Source organism: Orcinus orca, chromosome 9, assembly GCF_937001465.1.
Source record: "Orcinus orca chromosome 9, mOrcOrc1.1, whole genome shotgun sequence".
NCBI lineage: Eukaryota > Metazoa > Chordata > Mammalia > Artiodactyla > Delphinidae > Orcinus > Orcinus orca.
In genome coordinates, this window is record NC_064567.1 from 7,103,215 (window position 1) to 7,116,730 (window position 13,516).

General features: G+C 42.5%; 1 long non-coding RNA gene across 1 annotated transcript; it reads left to right on the forward strand.

Annotated features, from left to right (window-relative positions):
• Positions 1 to 421: 421 nt before the first annotated feature.
• On the forward strand, positions 422 to 10,172 carry LOC117198088 (uncharacterized). The gene is made up of 2 exons (XR_004479026.1): positions 422 to 653; positions 9,817 to 10,172. It is a non-coding gene; the product is annotated as an uncharacterized LOC117198088 (long non-coding RNA).
• The last annotated feature ends 3,344 nt before the right edge of the window (positions 10,173 to 13,516 follow it).

Below are 13,516 nucleotides of genomic sequence, written 5' to 3' on the forward strand. Positions count from 1 at the left end.
CACCCACGGATGGGCCTCAGGGGCTCTGGGCACTCCCTGAAATGCCCTATTTGGAAATTCTGAGGGTGGGGCAGTATCTGTTGCTTAGATGCTCAAAGGGATTCAGGTTGCCCTGCCAAGAAAAAAAAAAAAACCACAATAGTAAAACCACAATTCCGTGTCTTCTTCTTTCCTGCATCCATTGGGTCGAGAAGACGAGGGATGTAAGGACAGCAAGACAATGTGGGGATGCTGTTTGTCTTCCCTTCTTTCTGCCAATAGAACCCCGATTTTGCTCAGGGTGACACTGGGCCTAGCCTGGGAGGATGACTCATGACATTGCCAAACCAGTCAGGACAATCCCATCCTCTTCCATTAGACTGTCAACTTCTCAGCCTCCCTTTCAGTGAGGGTGTCGTCAGCATGTGTTCCATTTCTTGCCAATGAGATGCAAGAGGAAGGCTGCAGGGAAGCTTTTGGAGAGTTCTTGCTTTCTTTATACATAAGAAAGAAGTGGCTGCCTCAGCCCCGTCCCCTTTCTTTTGGCCTTGAACTTGCCTGTGATAGTTGGAACTTCCACAGCCATCTTGTAACCTTGAGGTGATGTGCATGGGGATAATAGGCCAATATGCAAAATGGAGAGACAGAAAGAGTCTGGGTCTTTAATGACATTGGTAAGTTGGCAGGTCAATCCTGATATGGACTGTCTTTGAGTTTCTTAAGTAAGAAACATTCTTCTGGCTTAACCTATAGTTAGGGTTTCTGCTACTTGCATCCAAATATACCTCAGTGGGTAAAGCGAATAATCTTTTTCAGCTTAAAATATAATCAACTGATTCTGCCTGTTCAAAATGTACCACTAGTAGCTAGATGTTGTTTTCATTGGATGACACTAACCCTATTAATAAGCTAGCCTTCTCAATATACATGCAGGAAACGTGGGAAATTCAGGAGTGAAATAAATGATCCTCTGAACTTAAACAGTATTCTTCCTGATATGAAGAATGGTGGGTGTTACCTTATTTTTGGTCAATAATACCATAATCAATGAACAGAAGTAATTATATAGGCAGAGACTACATCTCTACTTTCAACTAAAGTGGGAATTAATTTTAAGTATCCATGCTTTTTTGTTCTAAATATCTCTATCTCAATAAATGTTTGTGCTATTTCATCATATGGCCTACATACTAACATAAAAGACAAATCTACTAATGAAGGTTTGAATTTTTGTTTGTTTTATTTTTTTATATTCTGTTAAAACCATTTTGACATATAAGTCCCTTGGAAAATTTGAGGAAGGAAAAAGCCACTGAATTAAGTTAGCACATTCTCCTCCAGGAAATTTAGTCACATGTATTTCTATGCTATTTATATAAACTTAAACATTAATTCATATGTATCCATTCGTATATATATATTTGTGGATTATTTTTAAAAAGCTTTATCTACAGTTCACCAAAGGTGAAGGGTCGGAAGTTCATCAGTTAGATTTTGCTGTATAACAAACCCCTCTAAAACTCAGTTGCTTAAACGGCAATGATGTTGTCACTCACACGTTTGCAGGTCGGCTGGTGTAGCTTGCACCTTAGAAAAAATTTAATAATCTCACCATTTTCTGTGAGAACCCAGCCTACTTTAAAAGACATTGCCTTGTCAAATATATAAGGTATGAAAAATAGTAAAATTATGGGCACAATGGATGTCTTTACTGAGAAGTTTCTGCCAGTGTGCGCTGACTGTTATGCACTCTTTTATATTTATAAGATAATAAACTATTGAGCAATGGGCCATTCTTTTAAGATTACCCTAGGATAATCTTTGTAGGAAAGTATTTGAAAAGTAACTTATGAGGTCTATTTCCAGTGCAATATTCCAAGTTCAGTGATTTTTTTTGCAAAAACTTCACAGGTGGTACAGATGTGACAACACTGCGGAATGAACCTGCTCTATCACAGATATACTGCCCTTAGTTTAAAATGGTTGCTTTTTGAAACATATGGTTCCCAGCTGAAGTTTTATCACTGCTACTGTTTTTCTTCCCAGAATATTATACACCAGTTTGATAAATTTCATCAGTGGGAAAATATTTTCTCCTCAAGTTAGGGATAAATTTCTGCAGTTGGAACGTCTCTTATATTAAAGATATTGATTTGGAACATGCTCCTCTTTGAATGGGAGGAATAAGCATTTAGTCAACAGTCAGCAGAACACGGAGAATTGCAAAGCAACACGTCAAAAGATTGCCATGGAACTTGTACAGAACCAGAGCTTCAAAAGCTCTGGTTATGTTAGCACGTGCATGTGCAGCAGCACTGCCCACCGGACCGCAGGTGCTGGAGGGAACCTTGCAGCTCACACCCACTAAGAATGCGCAAGGGTTTGAGGAGGGTTCCACCCTGGACTTGGAACAGTGGAAGAAATCAGGTGTAGGATCTTGTTATCGGGAAGATTTATTAGCCAAAGAGTTGGAGCTTGCCCACCCCAGACTCAGGAATCACTGAGCCTGGTCCTGAGGCAGGATCCTGGTCACACACCCTGCTTCTGAGATCCTAGACGATGACACCTCTAGAGGCCAAGGAAATTAACCTTCCCCCACCCAAACCCCACCAGTCATGGGAATGGGCTGCTGAAAGGACCCACGTCACTCTGCTCTTGGGATCAGGAGGTCTGGGTTGCCTCGCTGCCCACCTGAACATCTTCTCCCCTCGTCATTGCTAACTGTGCTCCTTGGCTCCGAGCCCCACAGCCCTCCATCCTTCCTTCCCTCCCTCCCTTGCTTTCCTCTTGCTTTCTTGAGGAATCCTTCTCTGTGTCCCTCCCCTGGCTATACTCCTGCAGGGCATGGACCAAAGCAAACATTAAGTAGATGTATTTTGAGTGAATAAATAAATTGTCGCGTATGATTCAGACTTTTAAACATTTATGCAAACATTTTAAACTCTTTTATGTTTGTCTAATTATGCCGTATTTTTACATAATGAGTTCCTTAGCTTGTTACTTACCAAATGAAGTCATTCTTAATTGTTTTCATTGTACATTATAGAGAATGCAAGCAGTACTTTTTAATTGAAACATCTTGGGATTCAATGAGAAAACCTGGATTCACTTTATCCAGATTGCATACGTTTTCAGAGAATCCGAACACCTGAGTCGCTTCTCAACTTTTGCGTTTTTAGCCTCAAGTGTTCTGATGCTGTCTTTATTCAGCAGAATTTCTTCTCTTTTCCCTTTCCAACACCCATCTGCCCCTCTCCCTCTCTAATCCTTTTAGGTGCGGTGATCAAAAGTGCTTGCAGTATTTCCTTTTGTGGACACCTCAAAGCTTTTTATTCCCATTTTAAAATTTTATTTATTAATTTAATTAATTTATTTTTGGCTGCTTTGGGTGTTTGTTGCTGCGCGCGGGCTTTCTCTAGTTGTGGTGAGCGGGGGCTACTCTTCGTTGTGGTGCACGGGCTTCTCATTGCGGTGGCTTATCTTGTTGCGGAGCACGGACTATATATGCACGCAGGCTTCAGTAGCTGTGGCTCGCGGGCTCTAGAGCGCAGGCTCAGTAGCTGTGGCACGTGGGCTTAGTTGCTCCGCGGAATGTGGGATCTTCCCAGACCAGGGCTCGAACCCGTGGTCCCTGCATTGGCAGGCGGATTCTGAACCACTGCGCCACCAGGGAAGACCTTATTCTCGTTTTTAAGCCTGACGCTAGGACAAGTAATGTTTTGCTGCCTTTGGGGACCTAAAGCCCTGATTTTCAAGCAACTGACTCCCTGGGGGACCTTTCCTGAGGCTTTGACCAATGGTTCAGAGGTCTTCTTTTTTAATGCATAGAGGATTTATTTTATCCCTAAATAAGTTATCTGGAACTTTCCATCTGAGCAAATATCCTTTCTCTGGAAGTAGGATCTTTTGGTGGGTGGGGATGTCAAAGCAAGTTCTCCTGAGTAATCACCACTTCCTTCTTTTTTAAAAATGACTTTGAGATGTGATTTACACACCATAAAGTTCACTCTTTGAAACTATACAATTCAGTGGTTTTTAGTATATTTACAGAGTTGTACCACCATCATCATAATCTAACTTTAGAGCATTTCCATCATCCCCCAGGAAACCTTGTATAATTTAGCAGTCACTCCTCCTGTCTCTCCCCACCCTCTCCTCCCCTCCAGTCCCAGGCAACAGCTATTCTACCTCTGTCTCTCTAGATTTGCACATTCTAGACATTAGATATAAATGGCCCCATACAATATGTGGCCTTTTGTGTTGTTTCTTCCCCTTACCATGTTTTTGAGGTTCACCCCTGTTGTAGCATGTATTAGTACTTCATTCCCTTTTACTGCCGAATAATATTCCATTGTATCCATATACCACGTTTGGTTTATCCTTTCATCAGTTGGTGGACATTTGGGTTGTTTTTTTTACTTTTTGGCTATTATGAATGACGCTGCTATGAATGTTCATGTACAAGGTTTTGTGTGGCTCTATGTTTTCATTTCTCTTCGTTGAAATGAAATAGTTTTAGGAACGCAACTGCTGGTTCATATGGTAACGCTTTCTGTTTTACATTTTGCAGAACTGCCAGACTGTTTTCCAAAGTGCTGCGCCATTTTACAGTTCACCAGCAATGTCTGAGGGTTCCAATCCCTCTACATCCTTACTAACACCTGATATTGTCTGGCTTTTTGATCATTGCCATCCTAGTGGGTGAGAAGTGGTGGTTTTGATTTGCATTTCCTTAATGACTAATGATGTTAAGCATCTTTTCATGTGCTTGTTAGCCATTCACATATCTTCCTTGGAGAAATGCCTATTCAAATCCTTTATCTATTTGTCTTTTTATTGTTTATACATTTGGGATATCCACCTTTTTATTGTTGAGTTGTTAAGAGTTCTTCATATATTATGGGTATACCTCTTCCTTCTTCACAGACTATTTTCATGTGGCTTTTGGGACACGACACTCTGGTTTTCCTCCTTTGTCATCGTGCACCCCCTTCAGTCTTCTTTGCTGGCTCTTTCTCTTCTCCTCGATCTTAAAAAAAAACCCCAAAGTGAAAAAAACTTATTATTGAAGTATAACATACAAATAGAAATAGCTTAAATAATTTTCACCAAGAAAATGCACCTGTTTACCCAGCACTCAGATCAAGGAGGAGAACATCCTCAGCACCCCAGAAATGGCCCTCACGTTCTCCCCAGTCACTAGCCTCACCAGGGATAACCAACTCTCCTGACTTGTAACATCACAGGTCAGTTTTGCTTGTTAAGGAATTTTAAATAAACAAAATCATATGCTACATATTCTTTCTTTCTGACTTCTTTCACTCAATTGTTATGTTGATCAGATTTATTCACATTGTTCTACGTAGCTGTAGATTGTTCCTTTGCACTGTTGTGGGGTATTCCATTCTGGGAACTGACCACAATTTATTCATTCTACTGTTGATGGGCATTTAGATGTTTCCAGTTTGTGGCTATTAGGAATACTGCTCTTTTGAACATGCTCATACATGTGTTCAAGAAAGTATATTCTTGGTAAGTATACATACACATAAACATACCTGCTAGATCTAGACCTCGGAGTAGAGTTGCTAAGTTACCGAGTATTCAATATTTGTTCAAGTTCAGTAGCCACTACCTCTTCTCAATTTTCCAAAGTGGTTGTACCAATTCATAGTCCTATTAGCAGTGTATAAGAATTTTCATTGTTTCACATTCTTGCTAACCCTTGGTATCTTCTGTATTTTATTTTGTTTGTTTTAGCTATTCTGGTATGTATGTAGTGGTATTGCGTTATGGTTTTATTTGCATTTCTCTAATAACTAGTGAAATTGAGCACTTATACTATACTTATACTATTGAGCACTATACTTATTAGACATTTGTACATTGACTCTTTCAGAGTGCCAGTTTAAGGTGCATTGTATTTGACCACTTCCTAATATTTTGTCTTCTTTTTCAAACTGTTTTAGAGGAGTTCTTTTTTAAGATTTTTTTGATGTGGACCATTTTTAAAGTCTGTGTTGAATTTTTTTTTTGTTACAGTATTGCTTCTGTTTTTATTTATTTATTTATTTATTTATTTTGGTTGCACCGGGTCTTAGTTGCGGCATGCGGGATCTTTAGTTGCAGCATGCCAACTTCTTAGCTTAGGTGTGCCGACTTCTTAGTTGCGGTGTGTGGACTCTTTAGTTGCTCTTAGTTGCAGCAAGCTTGCTGATCTAGTTCCCTGACCAGGGATCGAATCCGCCCCCACTGCATTGGGAGCGTGGAGTCTTACCCACTGGACCACTAGGGAAGTCCCTGCTTCTGTTTTGGTTTTTTGGCCATGAGGCATGTGAGATCTTAGCTCCCTGACCAGGGATCAAACCTGCACCCCCTGCATTGGAAGGTGAAGTCTTAACCACTGCACCTCCAGGGAAGTCCCTAGGAGTTCTTTGCATAATCTAATTACAAGTCTTTTGCCAGATATGAGTATTGTGGATTTCTTCTTTGGCCTGCCTTTGCAGTATCGTAATGGTGTCTTTTGAAGGATAGAAGTTCTTAATGTAGTTCAATTTATCATTTTTTTTCTTTATGGTGAGCATTTTTTTTTTTTTTTTTTTTTTTTTGCTGTACGCGGGCCTCTCACTGCTGTGGCCTCTCCCGTTGCAGAGCACAGGCTCCGTACGCGCAGGCTCAGCGGCCATGGCTCACGGGCCCAGCCGCTCCGCAGCATGTGGGATCCTCCCGGACCGGGGCACGATCCCGTGTCCCCTGCATCGGCAGGCGGACTCTCAACCACTGCGCCACCAGGGAAGCCCTGGTGAACACTTTTTGCATCCTGTTTAAGCACTTTACGCCTACTGCAAGATCATAAAGATATTTCTCTGCGTTTTCTTCCACATTTAAATCAGTAACCCATCTGGTAAGAGGTAGAGGCGAAGATTTTTTTTTTCCCCATAAGGATATCCAGGACCAATTGTTGAAAAGACTCTCCTTTCTCCACTGAGCTGCCAGGTCACCTCTGTTATAAATCAGGTAACCATATAGGTATGGGTGTATTTCTGGGCTCTCCATTTTGTTTCCCATGGGTCCATTTGTCCATCTTTGTGTTAATATCACTGTCTTAATGACCATAGCTTTAAAAAGCTAGGTTTTGATATCTGGTCATGAAGTCTCCCAGCTTCATTCTTCTTCTTCAAGATTGTCTTGGGTCTTCTCCGCCTTTTGCATTTCACATATGTTTCAGAATCAACTTGTCAATTTACACACACACACACACACACACACACACACACACACCCACACACCCATGAACCCTCCTGGGATTCTGATTGGCATTGTGTTGAATCTAGGCATCTTCTAAATCACAAAAATGACATTCCCCCTATTTACTTAAGTCTTTTAAAAGTTTTTCCCAGTATCATTTTGTAATATTCAGGATATAGGTCATGTGCATTTTTCATCAGATTTATTATTAGGTATTTGATGTTTTTCAAAAGGTAAATGGTTTTACTTTAAAAGTTTAATTTCCTCTTTGTTTATTGCTGGTATATAGAAATTGATTTTTGTAAACTAGCCTTGTACCCAGTGACCTTGCTAACTTCATTCATGAATTCTAATACTTTGAAGATTATTTTGGAGTATCTATGTATGCCATCATGTAATCAATTTTATTTTTTCCTTTCCAGCTCTTATCCTTTGCTAAAACCATGTTCTCTTTCATATAATATATTTTAGTCTTTATTGATCATTTCTCCCATTATAGTTCAAAGTCATGGTAAGATTCATCAGTTCTCAGCTTCCCCAAATCCTCAGTAATCCTTTGTAGGACAAGTGTCCCATTTGTAAAATGATATTCTGCCCAGGGGTCATTTGTAACACTATTTTGGCCAAGCATCCCTCAGTTTCACACTTGGATTCCTTTAAAACTCTCAGATAATTTCTAGATTGCCTAAATGTTGAAATCTATTTTAATCTATTCATTTGACTTGATCAAATTTCTCTTTTAAAAGTCAAAGTAAAATGGTAACATCCTGATCAATTTCGCTGAATTTGTGTTTGGGAAAGTGGGTAGTACAACATGGCTGGAATTAAGGGTGGTGGAGGTGTAAGGGATAAAACTGATGACAGCTTGTTTCATCCAGAGCAAGAGATGAGGGAGAGAAAGAGGGAGAAAGAGGTGGGGGGTAGGTCCTAATTTCAGAAATGACATCCCATTACTCATGTGGGCGTATTCTATTAATTAGAAGTGAATCAGCCAGTGGATCCAGCCACATTCAAGGGGAGATTACACAAAGCTGTGAAGATCAAGAGGCGGTAACACCTGGGAGCATTTTAGAGGCTGCCTATCACAGCCCCCTTTGGCTTTCTAGAGGTGACTATTTCAACCTTTTTCTTAAAAGGTCAGGCTAATTTAAATCAGGACCAAACTATGCTATAATTTTTTTTTTTTTTTTTGCGGTACGCGGGCCTCTCACTGTTGTGGCCTCTCCCGCTGCGGAGCACAGGCTCCGGACGCGCAGGCTCAGTGGCCATGGCTCACGGGCCCAGCCGCTCGGCGGCATGTCGGATCTTCCCGGCTAGGGGCACGAACCCATGTCCCCTGCATCGGCAGGCGGACTCCCAACCACTGCGCCACCAGGGAAGCCCAATGCTATAATTTTTAATTAAGCTTTCTCTACATGCCACACGTTTCCTGGCCCCAGCCCTGGGTGTTTTCCAGCCTGCAGTATAAGGCCGCTCTCGTTCTTTACGAGAGTTCATCCCTTCTCGGGCCTTCAGTTGCTACTCCTCTGTTGACAAGCTCAAACCTCTTAGCCAAATTTTATATCCTATAGCTCTTCATTTGTCCTCCAAAACTTTTAGATGTTTTGCTTTTGCTCTGTATTCTCTATGTCTAAAACCCAAATAATCAGTTTTCTATCTCTATTAGGACTGAGAAATTATTTTAAGACCAAAAAGGGAGAGTTGATAAAAATGTGATGCTGGAATATAATGGTCTAAACATTTTTTTGCCCTGACAAACTGCATACTCATTTACACACTACCCATTCTCAGTCAGGTAATTACCGATGGGTGTCTGTTGCAATCAGATGTAAACGCCTACCAAATGTACCCATGTACCTGCATTTGTGTCCAGGTAGTCTACCTTCTCTCCTGGCCATTACCTAGCAAAGGTCAGTCTTTGCTAGGGTGCTGACAGGCTCCAGGACCCATCTCTTTTCACCTGTTCAGGGTCTGGAGTCCATGCCTCCTAACACACCAGATGTTGTTCCAGCAATATGCTTTCTTTCCTGAATCACCAGTTTTCCCATCTCCACTAGATCTTTCATCAGAATACCAACGTGGTATGTTATTTCTCTTAATGATCTTAAAATCTTTCTCTCGATCGCACTTACTGTTCCAGCTATATTTTCTCTACTTCTGTAGTAAAACTCTTGAGAGAGTTGGCTACAATTGCTATTTCCAATCTTCATTCACTATGAAATCCACTCCAACCAGTCTACTGAAAGTGTGCTATCAAGGTCACCAATGCTCTCCATGTTGTTAAATCCGAGGGTTAAGTCTTGGACATCTTACTTATTGTGCAAGGATTACTCTCCTCTTTGAAACACCTCCTCCCCTTGGCTCCCAGGATGCCACACTTTCCCACTTGGCTGGTCGTTCCCTCTGTCTTTATTGGTTTCTCCTCATTGCCACAAACGTCACGGTAGAGTACCTTCAACTTCTTTTCTGTCTACCCCTATTCCCTTGGTTTTAACCACCATTTATATGCTGATGATTCCCAAACTGACATTCCTAGTCACAACTTCTCCCCTAAGTCCAGACTCCTATAACAATTTTTTTTTATAACAGAAATGGTATAAAGATGACCCTAAAGTGCGAACACCTCAGCTCTAACATGCTGAAAGAACTTATTGGACTCCCCTTATCTGACTGAAGTGAGAGCTTCACAGAGTCAGCTACCTGCCCTCCCCAGCAAGTCTCCCGTCAGGGAGGTGACCTATCTCAGGCACTGGGACATTCCAGAAGAAAAAAAAAGTCATTTAAACAAGCCTCATCAGAATGTTCCATCCTTGGAAGGCTTAAACCTCCCCTGTTCCCCCGCCCTTTATTAAGCTGGTATATAAACATTGACCTCTTGCTGTTTGGGGAGCTAGTCTCTCTGTAGAAGTACTCCTGCAGGCATAATAAACGAAAGTTTATCCTGTCACTCTGCTGTGAATTAATTTGCTGGCACTGATAACTAGGTCCTAAATTGGTAGAGGACAAGTTTTCCTCCCATCAATAACTTACCAACCTCTTGATAGCTCGACTTGGTTGAAAACAGGCATCTTAAACTTACTGTGTCCCAAACTAAACTCTGATCTCCAAACCTCCACCCCCATATCCCTATCCCGCTCCTACTGCCTGTACCTGCGAGACACACCCAGGATCTAACTACAGCCTGCCAGCTCCACTGTCACCACTTAGCTTCCCAGTCACAGTCATTTCTTGCCTGGGTTATTACGATAGACCCCTAACTGCTCTCTGATTTGGCCCTTGCTCCACTTCAGGCTACTCTCAACACAGCAGCCAGAGTGATCTCGTTTAAATCATCCAATCACCTTTCTGCTCCAAATCGTCTCACTGAAGTAAAAAGTCAAGTCCTAACAACGGCCCGCAAGGCGCGAGATCTGCCTGTGCCCCCTCACCTCCCACCCGTCTCCCCCTCCCCCTAGAGCACCAGGCAGGCTCCCACCTCAGGCCCAGACACTTGCCATCCCCTCCTCTTTGAACATCTTAGGAGGTGCTCCTTCACCTCCAAGTTTTCCATCAAATGTCACCTTCTCAGTGTGGCCTTCCGTAAGCTATTTCAAAATTGCAGCATTTACATTCAACGCTTCCCTCCTTCCATGCTACGTGTTTCCCCGTTTTATTTACTATCACTCATATGCCGTATAATTTGTTTATTGTTTGTTTCTCTCCACTAGACTATCAGCTCCACCAAGGCAGGGACTTTTCTTTTGTTCTCTTTGTATTCCTAGACCCTAGAACAGTGCTTTCACATAGTGAGCCCTCCGTAATACTTGTTGAATGCTGAGTGAATATAAGAATGTGTGAGAAGTAAATCCCGTTCAGGGGGTTGAAAGGGGAGTTCTGTGATGCTAACAGCCTTAATTTTGCCCTTGACCTTCTCCTGTGCCCCCTGGAAAACCCTGATGATACACTGTGTGCAGGCAGTGGTAGGCCCTGGGAGAACAGCCGTGACTAAGGTAGAGCTATGTCCTGACTTCAGAGTTTAACTCTCCACTTTTGGTTTTATCCCGTAACTGTTCATAGTAAATCTGTCTTTAACAGAGGACAGGATGACCTACTAGTAGTAGCATAACTACTACTGGTGACTCTCACCCTTCACATCTACCTTTGTGTTCAGCCTGGCTTTCTACTTCATCTGGGGGTTCAGTAATTTGGGGTTCACACACACACACACACATTCTTGCTTTCCCTGCTTGGAAATCTTCAGATAATTTTTCTTAGTATCTAAAATGAAATAATTCTTCTCCCTCCCAACTTTCCTGTATTTGCGAATATACAAAATTGAGTTGCAAGATAATGTACGCCCTCCACATGCAATGAAGCCTTTTGGCAGTTTTCAATTTAGCCTTTTTTCTTGCCATCACTGTGACCTAAAACATCTTGCTTAACTGGATAATGTTACCCCTGAATTAAGACAATGTTGTGATCCACTGGCACCCCTACTTCCTGCTCCAAGTCCGCCTTCATATTATACTTAACATAAATGTGTATTGTAAATATAAATATTACAATATTGGCTTTCTAATCCGCTCTCTCTTTCACAACCGGTGCTCTCAGCTCTAGTTAGATTCCACATAATCACTCGGAGTACCTGTTCATTCCCATCTCAAGTGCCCTCACTGCCCCATCAATCTAAATCTTATGCTCTTTAGGGTCCAGCTAAAATTTCCTTTTCTGAGTTTTTGGGGGAACATCTTGATCCAACGTCATTCCTTGGTTCTAAATGCCTTACAATTTATATGGCATTTCACACTATGCTGGATGTGTTTATATATTGCCTGGATTTGCTGATAATCTCTAATGTAATTTCCTTGATCTTTCTTTAAAAAATGCCCACATTGTTTTAATATTTAATATAAAGGACAGGCAAAATCGGTAATTTGATAAGTGACTTAGGGATAAAGTTAACTCTTGAGATTTAAATGGCTGGTTTAAAAAGTAATTGTAAATTAATGGTCTAGAGGGAAGCCTTTTACCATGGACTCCGAAGGTATTGGTGACTGTTGGTATATGACGGATGGAATTGTTACATTAGTTTATAGTTACATCTCAGATGCATAACCTACTTTCTTTTGCACTATTCTTATCATTTATTCATAACTCTGCTTTTATTTGGGCACATGATTGTACTTTCTCTGTATCTTTTGGTTTCCCTCCCCTAAACTTTTAACATTGAGTTGGTCCAGAATATACGTGAGGAATGGGACGGTGATTTAGGAAAGTTGGTAGAACTAAGGGTTAAATCACCACATGAGGAACTAGTCATTAAAAATCTTAATCATTTAAAAATGTAACTAAAAATATTAAAAACATGATTCCGTTAGGCTTTTAAATCCAGTTCTTAGTTGACCATCCTCCCCGCACCGCATCTGAACTCCCAGTATGGAATCCCAGTTTATATGGGTGAGTGGTTACTTTGCCCTATAGCTGCATCCTATTAAAAAAAAAAAATTCGTAATAACCTTAACTTCATTGCCAGAAAAATCAAAAGTGGAGACTGTATCTGAAGTAGAATATTCCTAATTCCTTTGGGTTGAAACAAGCTTACCCCAAGATCCTTTTTTTTTAATACTTGAAAAATGTTGCAATCATCCTAATACTTTCCAGAGGCGTTAGCACGAGGCAAGTGAACGGCACTCATCCTTGATAAATGATTTTTAACGTTGACACGTGCTTGGCACTACAAGCACTGGAAGGGTCTGAACAAGGCGCTCTAAATGAGGAATTTGAAATAATTGTGACGCTGCTCTGTGCCAGGTTTCTAAGGCAAGGGCACTGCGGGCTCGACCAACCAAAGTCCAGCGGGCCGGGAATCCGAGGCGGGCCAAGCGGCCGAGGGGCGGCAGCAGACAAAAGTAGCGGGCAGGGCGCTCCGCTCGGCTCGGGGGCGGCACGCTGGCCACACTGGAGCGCGGGAGGCTCGCGGCTCCTCGCCCGAGACCAGCTGGGCTGGAGCCGGGGCCCCAGAGCGCATCTGGCCGGCAAACGGGGCACCGCGGGCCCTCCTGTCCAGGCGCCTCCCGCGCGCTCGCCGGCCGGCCCGGGCCTCGGCTCCGCGCGCGGGGAAAAGAGTGCAGCGGTTGAAACCGTTACCACCCCCGAGTTTTGAACTGGTTCAAACTTGGCTTTCGGCCCCGCCCCGCCCCTCCGGCCCGGGAACTCTGAGGCGGCGGTTCCCGCCAAGAGCCGCGAGCGCGCCGTCCCGCCCTCCGGCCGGTTCCCGCCACCCCGCCCTGTCCGCCTCCCGCCCGCGGCC